We start from the raw sequence: 13721 nt of genomic DNA, 5'->3' as shown, positions 1-13721 counted from the left end.
TTTGCCATATGGCTATTCTTTTTATTATTTGGTTATCTACAAATAACGGTTTTTTAGATCTAAGATTAAATGAGAATTTAATTTCAGGATTTGCTGACAAAGTTCACAGCTACACATTAATGTATTTTCTATATTTTGCAGAAATAATCCCTACAGATGCACCAATCAATCACTCAGAGATAAGAATCAACCAATTTTCAATCGTTCAAAAGCATTGACATTGCAAAACGCTGAAAAATCTTCTCTCCTTATTCATAAATGCATCAAAACTAGGAGCTCCTGCCACTTTTTGGACTATAAACACTTTTTTGGTCACAACTCATGACCATAATCAAAGGTAAGACATTGATGGGCCGGTAAATAGAAAGCTTATCTTTTTGATTCAGCTCTTACCTCAACACATAAGATTGGATCAGTTCCAAGGCCCCGAAGCCCACAATCCCGTTCGATCCTGGAATCACTCAGGATTCCAGCCAGGACACATAATCGCTCCGTCTTTTCGTGGCTGAAAACCACAGCACCAGAGGAGCCGACGAGGACCCATGTTTCCAAAACAACAATATATTTAAGAGTTTTGTACACATGTTTATGAGGTATAATAATAACAAGTAGCTATAGAGAGTGCTGTAGCTTTCACACAATTGTGAAAACTGCAATTGTGCAGCTTCTAAAAAAACAATGTATGTGCATATTTGATTAGTGGCAAAAAGAAAGGTGTTGAAAAACTGCAGCTGCTATTTTATTTTTTTACAGTACTATGAACTTGTACACCACTTTAAATGTGAATTAGTATTTATATATACTATGTCCTGGTATTTGATACTGAAATACATGAATCTCAAATCAGTCTTCAGAAGTGAAACCCGAGTCTCTAAGGTTAAGTATAACAGCAAATTGTAATACAACTCTCTCTGACGTTTAATGAGCGTAAAAAGAATCACAGTCATGGAAAGGATTACTACCCATCACTGAGCTTTTGTCTGTTGACATGACAGATTGCAGATGACTTAACTGTGTGGGAGTGATCCTTTCATATGGTCTGACATGGTCATTTTGTCTATTTGACTCCTCAAAAACAAACAGCATTGTAATGCACATACACAGACAACACCCTGTACCGAAGATCTGATTCAAATCTAGGTCACACACACACGCACACACACGGGGCCAGGCCCACATATATTGTTGAGGTATTTTAACGCATACTGAAGCCACTCCCAATTCAAATAACTAACTTCCTGTCGTAGCAGCTTACGGTCAATAAGAAAAATACAAATCAGAGCAAAGGAAACATTCAAATAGGGGTGGTTATGATAATTCTGCCTGCAATTAAAAGCATTCTCTTTTGTAATCTTCTAATTATCTTAACTGTTTAACAGCGGTTGCTGGCTATTACCTCAATGCCATTTGATGCCAAGCTTCAAATTTGGGAAAAAAAAAAAGAAAAGAAGAAAGAAACCGATATAACGTGACTGCTCTAAGCCCCAGGAATTTTAAACAATTACATTTAGAAAGATAATTATCTGAATCACCCTGCAGTGTGTCTGAGCAAGGAGCTGCTGACGACAATTACTGTGTGTTCTGGCGCAAGAGATCAGCAGCAGCAGCAGCAGAGGATGATGACGTCTGCAGAGGCAGTTATATAACCTGGGCTAAACATTTTGTCTGTCATGACTGCAAGGTTAAAGAGAGTGATATGAATGCCTGCCATAGTCTCAGGAGTCATGTGCAACATAGTTCCAGTGGCCAAAGGAAACAGAGCGTTCCACAAAGGAGGAGCAGCGCAGCGCGGCGTGGAGCGAGAGGAAATGTCCTTATTTGAAGCTAACAATTACCATCTCTGTCTCCTTCTCTTTGGAATTTAATTTGATGCAAAAAATAAATAAATCACATTGTTTCTCAGCTGAATTCATAATTTCAGTCAAGATATTTATGGAAGTCAGACAATTTTGATCTAAGTAAATACAGATTCCTGGGTTTAATAATGATTTCAGTTATTGAGGGGAAGTGGGGGCTTCAAACTGTCCTGCACCAATTTAAAAACAAAAATCCACAGACAAAAAGAAAATGATCATTTCTAAGGCTTTAGGACTTCACAGTGTGACCATAATCCACACACAGAAAACGGTGCTGGTCACAAAAGAATCGGCTTAAAGCTAAGTTTTTGAAAAAGAAAGGCCACACCTGGATGGTACAAAAACTGAAATAAATCCTGAATTTTTTTGGAGATAAAGTGAGATTAAACAGCTGACTTTGATTGAAACACTAAAGCAGACATGCAAAATAAAAAAAAATGGAATAAAAAGCTCACCAGTACATAAAAAACATTAGTAGTTGTAAACAATGGTGCTTTCATTGCGTTCTACTAGAGAAAATAGTCTTAGAAATTAAAAGTATTTGTCTGTTTTTGCAAAAGTATCTACACAAAAACCCCTCAAACCTGGGTTATTACTACATAAGTAATTTCAATAAGCTTTTTAATGTTTATAACTAGATTTCTTTGTCCTTTTTCCATTTTAAAATGATTACCAGAGCTTTATCTTTAAGGATCTTGCCAAAGTCTACAGAGAAAAAATAAACCTTCCAGCAACAAATGCTCACAGGCTTTTAGCATTAGTCTAAATGTAGCACAAGAAGAAAAGGGAGATTGTTCTCTTGAACATTGCTGTATAAGAATCAAAATGATTCAGGCTGCAAAATAAACAGAACGTGTGTTTTAGAGCAAGTAAATCCAGATTTGTTTGTAGTTCTCTTCCACATAGAGAAATGGGAGTGTGTGGGGAGAAATATACATACATTCTACCAATAAAAGTATTAAAATATCAAAAGAGACCAGCAGCATTTTATCCGTTAAAATAATAAAATCTTTTAAATCAAATTCTCCATTGATTTATTATGAGTATTACTGTAGCACCAGCAATAAGTTTGAACCTCACTAAGTCACAGGATTTTCTTTTTTTTTTTTTAAAGTTGATACAGACTAAACAAAACAAATAACTTATGCACACTTCTGTATTTCTTGTCATCCTAATTAGGCAGGAAGTGATGACGTCTAATAAAGAGTGTGAGAGTCAGCATAAAGTGCAAGTTTCTACAAGTTCTGATCAAATGGAGCATCAAATGATTCCCAAGTAAGAGAGACTGGGAAGAGGTATATTACTCAAGGAAACCATTACAACTTTAGGCCAGTATCATCTGGAAGCATAATGAAAAACTCATGGAACTCCTGTCAACAGGTCCAAATCTCCTGTTTTCTGCTTCTAGTCTGAGTGTTTATGTAAAATGAAAAGAAAAAAAAAAGGGGCGAACAGATGGTCTCAGTATGTGTGGTTCCGACTGTGAAGCAACTGAAGAGGAGCCGTTATGTCAGAATTTGAGGCAACACTTGAACAAGGTTGCCACGGCACTCAGCAGCAACATGCTATGCCATCTGGTTTATGGTAGCATCTTCTGTTTTTCAGCATGTCGGTGACACAAAACCTTCCTAAGGGCCTTTTCATCAAGAAGCAAAGACATGTAGCGCTGCGTTGGAGAACCTAGCTCTCACAGTCAGAGCAGCGAACATGGTTAAAGCTTCTAACAACACTTTACAGCAAAATAAGTCGTATTCACTTGACATGATTTATCACATATTTTATGAATACGTTTTGCACTTGTTTGCTGTTCTGTTGTAAATGGTTCTTGATTTCTGATCATATCTACCAAAAACAGACTTCTGCACACATGACTCTGGTGTCATCATGTAAGGCAGAAGGCGACATTTTTTCAGGTCAGCTAAGGTAGCTATGAGTTCAGACGGCAGGTAGAGTCACATTACTACCAAATTACATAACTACGTAACTAAATGTAAACATTTAAGCAAGAATGTAAAATCCAGCAGGTGAAATCCACAAAGCTGTGTTGTTATTGCTAATGAATAGCTATTAAAATACCACGAGAAATACATCTGTGGACATCAGAATAGACATTAAAATGTTTGTTTTTTTTAATTTTGATCACAAAACACTGTGAACCGCTGGTATTCATGAGGGTCAGGGGTCATGTTAGACCCCCTTTAAGAATGCTTACAACAGCCTAATAGTTTTGACACCAAATATGCCACAATATGAATTAATACCCACAATGTGAACAAACTTAGCACAACAACAGAGGCCAACACCTACAATCTTTCTTAGGTCTGCTCATTGGGGTACAGCCAATGAGCACCATAAAAAATGAATGGTGCTCCTGGATTGAGTGCTTTGTAAATGCCAGCCAATAACATGTCAAGTAGAATTGGACCTGTATCTGTTGACTGATGCCAAACAAAGCACATCACAACACTTCAAAGACGACATTAGTGTGGTTTTTGAGTATGTAAAAAAAACAACTTTTATTGGTGATTATCCCTACATTTGTGCGTATTTTTTTAGCACAGCTTATATGACTGTTATTTCCAAGCTGCAGAAAAATCTGTTTTTAATGTCCGTCTGCACCAAAGCAACAGTTGCGCTCCCTTACTCTGAGAAACGAAAACACAAAGGCCAAAGAAAAGACTGATATGATTAGGAAGAAAGCAGAAAGAATTCAGCCTGTGACTGACTTCAATAAAATTAAGCTTCAGAGGAAATCATTCAACCAGCCAATTCAGGACTAGTAAATACAGATCAGGAAAGGCAAATTTGTCTACAGACATTTTAAATATTTGGATTGAGAATAAAAATGGCTTATTTCAATATAACTGAGCAAACTCAATAAGTTATTATCCACAAACACAATGAAAACTGTATTTTTGTAGCTGAATGTATTCAATGCCCTACAAAGTTAAACAAGTAGGCTTTACTTTGGGATTCATCTTTGCCCTGAAATAAAGACAATTTGGGGTCATTGGATCAAGCTTTTAAAATTTAAATACATCTCTTCTCAAACTTAAAATAAAGACATTATTTTAGTTGTGTCCTGCCTGTTTGTTTGGAGAAAGGTTTGTTCTAAAGAAAAAAAAGCCTCATCTTCATCAACCAGGCAAAAAGTGTTTGAAACCAAGCAATAAGTTAGAAAATATGACTGTTCACAGTAAGGTAGATAAAGAGAAAAGTAAACTATCCATTTCAAGGAGAAATCTGTGAATCTTCAGGGTTTCCCGTGTATTATAAGCCTGAAGGGCCACCAGACTTTACTTGGGCCCCCACCATGCTAAGAATTGCTTATTTATTTTAGTTTTTTTTTTAAAGTTTGCATTTTTTAAGACTTTATAGTCAGTATTCAAGCATTAATCTTCCAAAAACACATAATTATCAAGTGATATTTTCAAATTTCCTGTTAACTTTAAACATTTTTAAACTCAAAAACACGGCAGGCTGCTGAATGAATGACAGCCCTAGCACCCAACCACCAGGCTTAGCAAGTTTTCTGGGGAAACCTTGATCTTAATAAAACCATAAAATGTGGTTTGAAGACAGCTTCAAAATACAGAAAAAAATCCAAAGTGCAGGATTTATAGTAAAGCTTCCTTTACTAAAACAAATTGTATTCAATGTGAATATATTTTTTTACATCTTTCTGCTCAGATTTGCAGAGCTAAACGTTTAAAGAAGTCCACAATATTGTTCACGTGAGAACGCTGACGTTAAAGCAGTTTTGCATAATTCGCAACCTGTGCCGTTTGTCAACCTGTTGTCAGATTTCACTCGGTTTTGTGCGGCTTTGAGATCAATCAGCGAAGGCTGAACATTCAACATTCATTCTATGTGGAGCGGTGCTCTGTTTTCTTAAAGAGACAGCGCGGGGAGTGGATCCCGTTTGCTGCTGCGTAGGACTGCACCATTTGTGCATGCCTGGTCACACTAAGCAGCTCTAGCAATATTCAGACTAGCATTCAGTTTAAGCTTGCAGGACATGGCCCAGTAACCTACTTTCCTCACAACATGCTCAGTAACATCAGAGACGAAGCCGTGTGTCATCAGTTAACTAACCTTCACCACTGCCGAGTTTTAGGGGAGAATGAGCAAAAATCTAGAGTCAGCACTGCAGAAGCAAAAATAAGACATCGTTTGTCAGCTCAATGAATCTGAAAAAGACATTTTCCATAAACGTCTTTCATTGTTTAGTCTAGCGGCGGAGACAACCACACTGTAACGTTGAACATCAGGAAAGAGGGGAGTTTAAAGAGTTACACTTTATCAAAGCAAAATGTGTGACTAAATAGCTGATGTAGTCAAAAAAAAGGACAAAATGGACAGGCTGTCTTGATGTGAACAATTTCTTAGTACAACCAGAACAGAGCATATTCGTACGATCCTGTCTCACTGAGTGCATCAGGTGATATACCCCACAGGGACCCTTGTGTTTGTGGGTTTATAGTCCAATCCTCACAAGAAATACAAAGGCTAACATGCTGAATGTTTGCAGCTAACACACGTCTGCACTTGGGCTGGTTACCAGTATTAACGCATCCAAAGGTTTTAAAAGCATACAGCTTTAAACTGGGTTTCAGGTGTGCTTTGCTTACAAAGAGTAGAGGAGTGCTGCCCTTCCCATACCTGCTGCTGCACACTGCAAGTCAACTGGCTGAAAGAAGAATTTTTCCCAAACTGTTTAGATAGATCTTTGTAAACAAAGTAAATAAAACATTTTTTTAAAAAGTACTAACAGTCATGGTGTAAAAACTAAAGCAAACCATGGCTCATTTTTCTTACGCTAATTCAAATGTTAGATGTATTATTCTGGCCAATAAGCAAGTTGGTGTAAAAGCTGCTTCTAAAGTCAGTAGTTTTTATCTTTATTCGATATTCTTGCTGTAATGTAGAGCTCCATGATGCACTGAATCATAATCATCAGTAGAATATCAGTGTATGCAATACAGCTATAGGGAAAAAATTACTTAAATGTCATTTTTAGTGTGGTATTTTCTTTAAATCCTATTCATTCTCACCTTTCATGTCAAACTCAGATAGACTTTCACTGCACTTGATGTACACACCTACAATGTTTCTGAATAAAATATTAAAACATATAGCGGGCAGAAACATCATAAAGATGGAAAAGGGGGAAAAAAATTAATTGTGGTTTGACCCCAACCAATGTTATTATCACAACACCCAACCAGGGTTTCCCCCAGTGTATTTTAAGCCTGGTAGACCACCAGGCTGTACTTGTGCCCCCACCAGGCTAAGCATTGTTTATTTTTTTAAGTCTTTTTAAAATGTTAGCATTTTTTAAGGCTTTATAGTTTATGATCAGGTATCAATCTTCCAATCTCTCAAATAATATCACATAATTATCAAGTGATATTTTAAAATTTACTGTCAACTTCAAACATTTTTTAACTCAAAAACACGACGGGCCACTGGATGAATGACTGCCCTAGCGCCCAGCCACCGAGCTTAGCAAGTTTTCTGGGGGAAACCCTGCTCAATAGTAGCATCACAATAGCATGTTTTCTTAAAGTCTTGCAACCCCAACCGAAATAACAACACATAAATCCTAGAGATAACAAAAGTATGTTTTTTTTCTAATTTATATATTAAACCATTTTCTTGCTTTTCTTAGATAAATGAAAGCAATTAGTTGATATTTATGTGTAAAATATTGTGAAACTGTTTTTTTATACCAGGTACTTTCTAAGGTAAGGAGCACAGTTGATATGCAGGCAGCACTGCATCTGTCTCCTTATAAACAACTCTACGCGCCCAAGTACGATTTCACCTAATCTATGTAAATTCAGATCGACCTATTTAGTAACAAGACTAAAAAAAAAATGTTAAATCGGTGAGAAGCGAGAGAGATAGTATGAGTCATGAGGCTGGCCCAAATGTTAAGCAGCATGATGTAAACCGGAGCATATGGTGCCATGAACACCCCAGTTCAGTCAGTCATGGAGCAGCTCGTCCTGCCCTACTCAGCTGTCAGCATACATCCTCATCACTATTCATGTCTGCTGAGGCAATCTGGGTATATTAAGGTAGAAAACCAGTAAAAGAAGATGGCTTCAACATGGAGACCCATCATAACATTCAAACTGGACTGAATTTAACAGCAGTTTCTGAAAACTGATTCACTGGAGCAGCTTTTCATTTCCTCAGGTCAACTAAATGACCTGTTACAAAATATGTATCAGTCAGTCATAGGGAGCTCAGAAGCTGAAAAACATTTCTTTTTAATGATCAGTAAGTCGAAGAGTGAAATTATGTTTTTGTAATTTTTGTTTTAATACATCAAGTGCATCACAAGTACGAACGTCCAGCATTTTCTGTCAGTAGACAGATCAAGCAGCAGCATGCATTCTGGCATGCTTTTATTTTCTATTTAAGAAAAATCAAACAAAGGTTTTGGATATATCCTTCAAAGCTGATAATCTGGTAATTCCTATATTTTCAAAGTTAGTGTATCTATGAAACAACCTGCTGCAAATATGTTTCTCCTTTATCTGATTCAGTCCTTCAGAAAAAAATAAATCTGAATGGTTAAAAGACTTCAGACTTCAAAGAAATTGAAAACAAATCTGGACTGGTACAATTCTAACTCTTACCAGTTAATTAATCAACCAGTTAATTAATTTTTATTTGTTTTGCTCCACTCTAACAGGCATGCAGTTGAAGTTGCTTTACAACCAAAATACAACAATAAAAATAAAGCTGCATACATTTTCACATGCAAGTGTAGCTAAAAATAAAGTAGTAATTAACCAAATGAAGGTTGGTCAAAAGGAATAAATAAGCAAATAAGTATTTACGCAAAAGGCAAAAAGCAATCGTCAATAAAAATTTAATGCAAACTCAAAATGTACAACAGAAGAAATTCACACTGCAATCAAAAGGCAAAAAGGTTATGAAAAAAGAACTGATTTATTTCCTGAATTAATGCACCGTACAAAAGGGAAAATTTCATCATATTTTAACTAAACAACAGGAGAGATGATACAGTCAATTTAATTGTTTCTGGTTTGAATACTGCTGTTCACAATCATATCCTGAATATGCAGCACTTATTTCGATTTTACTTAGGTATTACTTTATGTTATTTGTTGCATGTTCTCCATTTTTTGGGACTAAGTGGCTCATAAAAAGAGACTTTAATCAAAATTAACCTTCATCATTGTCGAAATAAGTATGCAGCACAAAATTATCATAAATAATACCACTAATTTATTAATTATATTTGTTACTGTTATTTGTTTCATAATTACTATTAGCAACATCAGACGCACTTTGCATACGGCAAAAATTAAATGTTATTTATTTATTTATTTAGTCATTTATTCTTTTAGATTTAGGTACTGGAGGCAGTAATAAGCCTAAGTGTGGCCAAGAGCAACAGCAGGTTTCCAGATGGCTGTGACAACCAACAGCCCACTAAGCTTCATTATACAGCAGCCACAACACTTCTGTAACGGGGTCAGGCCTTTAAATCAAATCAGCCTCAATCACTGCTAATAAGTGGAAAAAAAAAAACACACTCAGTTTTCTATATTAAATTAACACCACCAACGGAATAAGTCAAACTTAACCAATAACTGCGTTTGTATTTTATAAATACAAGGGGGGAAAATAGCAACAACCAAACTGTTACGTAGCCAGCAACCTTAACTGTGATTTAATCACCTCGTCTACGACGGCGGGCAGCGTATATACGCTCAGTTCAATAAATGTTCAATAAATTTATTTATCCACAACGCCAGAGTCATTTTCCACCACCAAGAAAAGAATATTCCAGATTCCTTCAATGAGTTTGTACTTTTCGAGCCGTCAGCTAAACTCCAGCCAGACTTATAACAACAGGTACTGGTCAAAGTGGCATTATGAAGATGGGAGACACCTACCTGCCTCCTTCTGCCCGGCAAAACGCTGAATCCAGAAGACAGCGGGAAAAAGTGTGCCTCTACGGACGAAAAACAAGAAACCGACTTCCTTACAATCCAAATGCCCTGCCGAAGAGATAAAACGGCAGCGCCCGCCGGGCTTGACGTGCGATATTCCTCTTAAATCTGAGGTCCAGTCCGCACACCTGACATGTTACAGCTTGGTGAGGCTGACCAGCGCCGGGGTCCAGTCCGCAGCCAGCCTGACAGAGAGGCACACAGAGAGGCTGGATGAGCAGCTGCCAGTGTGCGTCCACACTCAGAGTCCCGCCCACTGGACTACATACTAAATAAAGTTACTGAGTCAGTGAATGAGGGGAGTGTACATGAGGATAACATTTACCACAGATAACCGCCCCTTTAGGTGAGCAGAAAATGAACAATAAATTATGCCTGATGGGACAAAATTCAACAAGTCATAGCAAAAACAAACAAACAAAAACAAGACTGTCGCTTTCTCAATACTGCAAATCAACCATTTACTAACTATTATTATTATTATCATTTTTCCCCCCCATATGTGTCAGTTGCATTGCTGTCCTGAACTTGAGCAGGTCAGATTTTGTGATTACATAGTTTGACGCAACATCAGACGCTGCAGCGCCACCCTCAGGTCAATACTGAAATTATACTGCAAAAACATACGGGAGAAAAGACATAGTATTAATATATAAAAAACTATGTAGTCATCACCATGTTTTATGTAAAACCTAGTGATTTTAGAAATAATGTTCTTGTCCGCTGCTTTTTAAGATTGTTTTATGTTTAGTGAATTAAACGTACAGTACAGACCAAAGGTTTGGACACAACTGTGTGTCCAAACTTTTGGTCTGTACTGTATATGATGGCATTTCAAAACCCTTTGCATTAAAAGAAATAGGTTAAATTAAAGGGGGGGGGGGGTTAAGTTGTTTTCTTTTTCTGTTTTGCTGACAATTTTCTGTTTTCACAATTAAGCCAACCTTGGAAATTAAGGTACATGTTCATTGGTCACTTTATGCCTGAAGATGACATTTATACAAATGGTAAACAGCCCATTGCAACATGTAAACAAGTTAAAGTAAAGGTTTGTATTACAAGTAATTTATTTATTTCATATATAGTTCCAAAAATAGTTAAATACGGCACTTCAGAAATGGTCAGACTGACCATAATTTCATGCATTCTGTTGTGTTAGGGTGAGATTATATTCTCACAGCATTTTTTTACTGAAGGATTAGAACAAAGCTAAACTTTAACAACTTAGACTGTAAGAAAGTGAAGCGTCTCTCATTTTATTTTGATAGGTATTTCTCCAGTCCCTTTTCGGAAAACAGCACGGAGGTGAACATGGTATGGCTCTGATTGTTGATATGCCACACTAACTCGTGTAAGGTTAAATATAGTGACTAAATAGCACTTTCTATATACTATAATTTAGCAAACAGAGATTTTAGTGGCGAACCACATGTGTTCTGAAAGGTTTTGATGTGGGTTAAGGCAGCCAATAAGCCGCTGGACATCTGGCTGTTCTTCTATAACAAGCGTTTTTTAAAAAAAATTTATACTGCAAAGACAAAAAGGTTCAAAAGTCTCTGAGCAAATATAAAGTTTAACATATTTTCATTTAATTCTTGAAACAGTCGATTTTACAGCTTTCAGATTTAGATGAACCTCGGGGGGAGTTTATACTTTTTGAAGCTGATGTTTATCCTGAGTTGTTGTGACTATTACAACAATAAAACCAACAAAATCCCTTTTTTTTGGAAAAGACAATCGGCTGTTAAATTTCTGAGAGAACAAATGGGAATATAACCAATGACATAATTTATGACAGCACATACTAAAAATGTGTATGCAATAGGTCAAAATTCTTCTGCCAAATCATAAATCTCAAACCAGTGGTGTTCAGGCCAAGCATGGATCTAAATATCCTTTCTCTTGAGAGAAAAGCCTTTCATCTCAGCCATAAATTTAAACTGTCCAGCACCACTTTTCCCCTATTGTGTGTGAGGAGACCCATATGGGGCAGATATTTTGCCTTTCCAAATAAGAAAGTAACCATTTTTCGTTTCCTCATTTGGTTCAGGGCGAGTACAGCGTGTCACATTAATATATTTTGTGATAATATGTGTGCTGCAGTGGAGGAGCAAAAAAAAAAAAAAGTGGTGCTACAATCAAGTTAAAATAAGACATCAGCATGTTTTGAACAATATTTTGGTAACAAGTTTGTGCTGTTGCACTGATTAATAGATGAAGCAAAGCTTTGTTAGTACAATTGGGAAAACACGTGACGCACCGTCTACTTTTCAAGTTTTCCCGCTTACAAAGAATGGAGAGGTCAATTTCTTTTGTGGTTAGACTTCAATGAGACAATCTAAAAAAAAAAATCTAATTTCTTAAATAATTTGCATTACATTTCATTAAATAAGTGTTAGACGACCTACTCACCAGCAAGAATTCTGTCCCCCTCACAGATCTCCACTAATTACCTTTATTAAATGCACCTGCTTGAACTGAATCCCTGCCACACTCTCAGTTAATCAGACTCCAGCCTTTCCACCATGGGCAAAACCAAAGAGCTGTCTAAGGACAGTAGGGACAAAATTGGAGAACTGCAATATTGTGATAACAATGAATTTGAAATATAATGTGTAACACTTACTGACTCTCATTCAACTGACAGGGTCTACTTTCCCCCAGAAGGGGGCATGTCTTGTTGAGGGAGAAGGAAGTGAGGTCGTGTGCTTTGTTGCCTGGACAGAACAAATGTTACTATGTTGTTGTTATGATGTTATTGAGATGGCCGAAACAAAAACACATCCGTCTCTTGTTGGCTGATGTGCATCATGTAAACTGTACATAATATTTTCTGATGTTGTGCTCAGCTCAGCTGCTCACCTCTGTGTGCCAGCAAACCTTGATTTGTGTATCCAACCCTCAACAGTTTATCATAACTCTGCATTTTTAAATATCCTCCCAAGAAAATCATCTGAGCATGCATCAGAAATATTTAAATGTATATTACAAATTCCATCCAGTCTCAGATAAGGATAGTATTCTGCTATGATCACCACGATAGCATCTGGGTTTGATGTTGAACAAGGCCTCGTAACCAGCGAGATACCAGCACAGAGCTGGATCTTTAAAAACCCTGCAGTTCTAATAAAACTTCAGTCTGCAATGGAAGAAAACGAGAATGACTGCATACCACTGCCAATACTGTTTAAATTTCCCTGGACATATAAAAACCCAAACCTGATGCACAATTTCTGGGAAATTGTCAACCAAATCTGTTGATTTCTGCTTTTTTTTTTTAGGAATCCTCCATAATAGTGCAAAAAGCAGGATTTGTGTGACACAAAAAAAAATTTAAATAAACAGAATAAGCTCTAAACCACATTACAGGAAAATTGTCACCTTCATAAAAGGAGGTTGAGAACAATGAACTATTTTTGAGTGAACACATAATCGTTTGAGAAAAGGAGTCGCCATGACAGCATCTTGTGCCCCTCAGACATCTATTTTGCACTTTACACTCACACATTCTGATTTATTTATAACAGCCTGAAAGATGTTTTTTATTGACGGCACACAAAATCGAATAATAATGTGTATCATCAGAGAACTCAAAAGAACAGTGCATCTTTCATGTTTCAAATGCAACACAGAGCCAACTGTGTTTTACTGCCAATTTCTTTTCCAGTATCTATAAACCATTTCCATTTTCCTCAGAAAGTTAAATTTGCCTTTCTGCAATATTTTTACAACGCAAAGGTCTTACAGTGCCGGGCAAAACAATTCATACCACTTGAACTTTTTGTACATTTAGTCACTTTAGATCTCAAACCCCAGGGATATTTCATGCAACAAACCAACAAAAGTTGTACATGATCGTCACATGGGA

At 36.8% G+C, this 13721-nt stretch overlaps 1 protein-coding gene across 1 annotated transcript in view; it reads right to left on the bottom strand.

Annotated features, from left to right (window-relative positions):
- Nucleotides 1–10070, bottom strand: part of npas2 (neuronal PAS domain protein 2) — a 47050-nt gene extending 36980 nt beyond the window's left edge. The window contains exon 1 of the mRNA XM_028031126.1: nt 9797–10070. The gene's annotated coding sequence lies outside the window, so the exon portion shown is untranslated. The remainder of the gene's footprint in view (nt 1–9796) is intronic.
- Nucleotides 10071–13721: the final 3651 nt, after the last annotated feature.

The sequence above is a fragment of the Xiphophorus couchianus genome, chromosome 11, assembly GCF_001444195.1.
Source record: "Xiphophorus couchianus chromosome 11, X_couchianus-1.0, whole genome shotgun sequence".
Classification (NCBI taxonomy): domain Eukaryota; kingdom Metazoa; phylum Chordata; class Actinopteri; order Cyprinodontiformes; family Poeciliidae; genus Xiphophorus; species Xiphophorus couchianus.
Note: the sequence above shows the minus strand (reverse complement) of the source record. Positions and strands in the feature narration are given on the sequence as shown.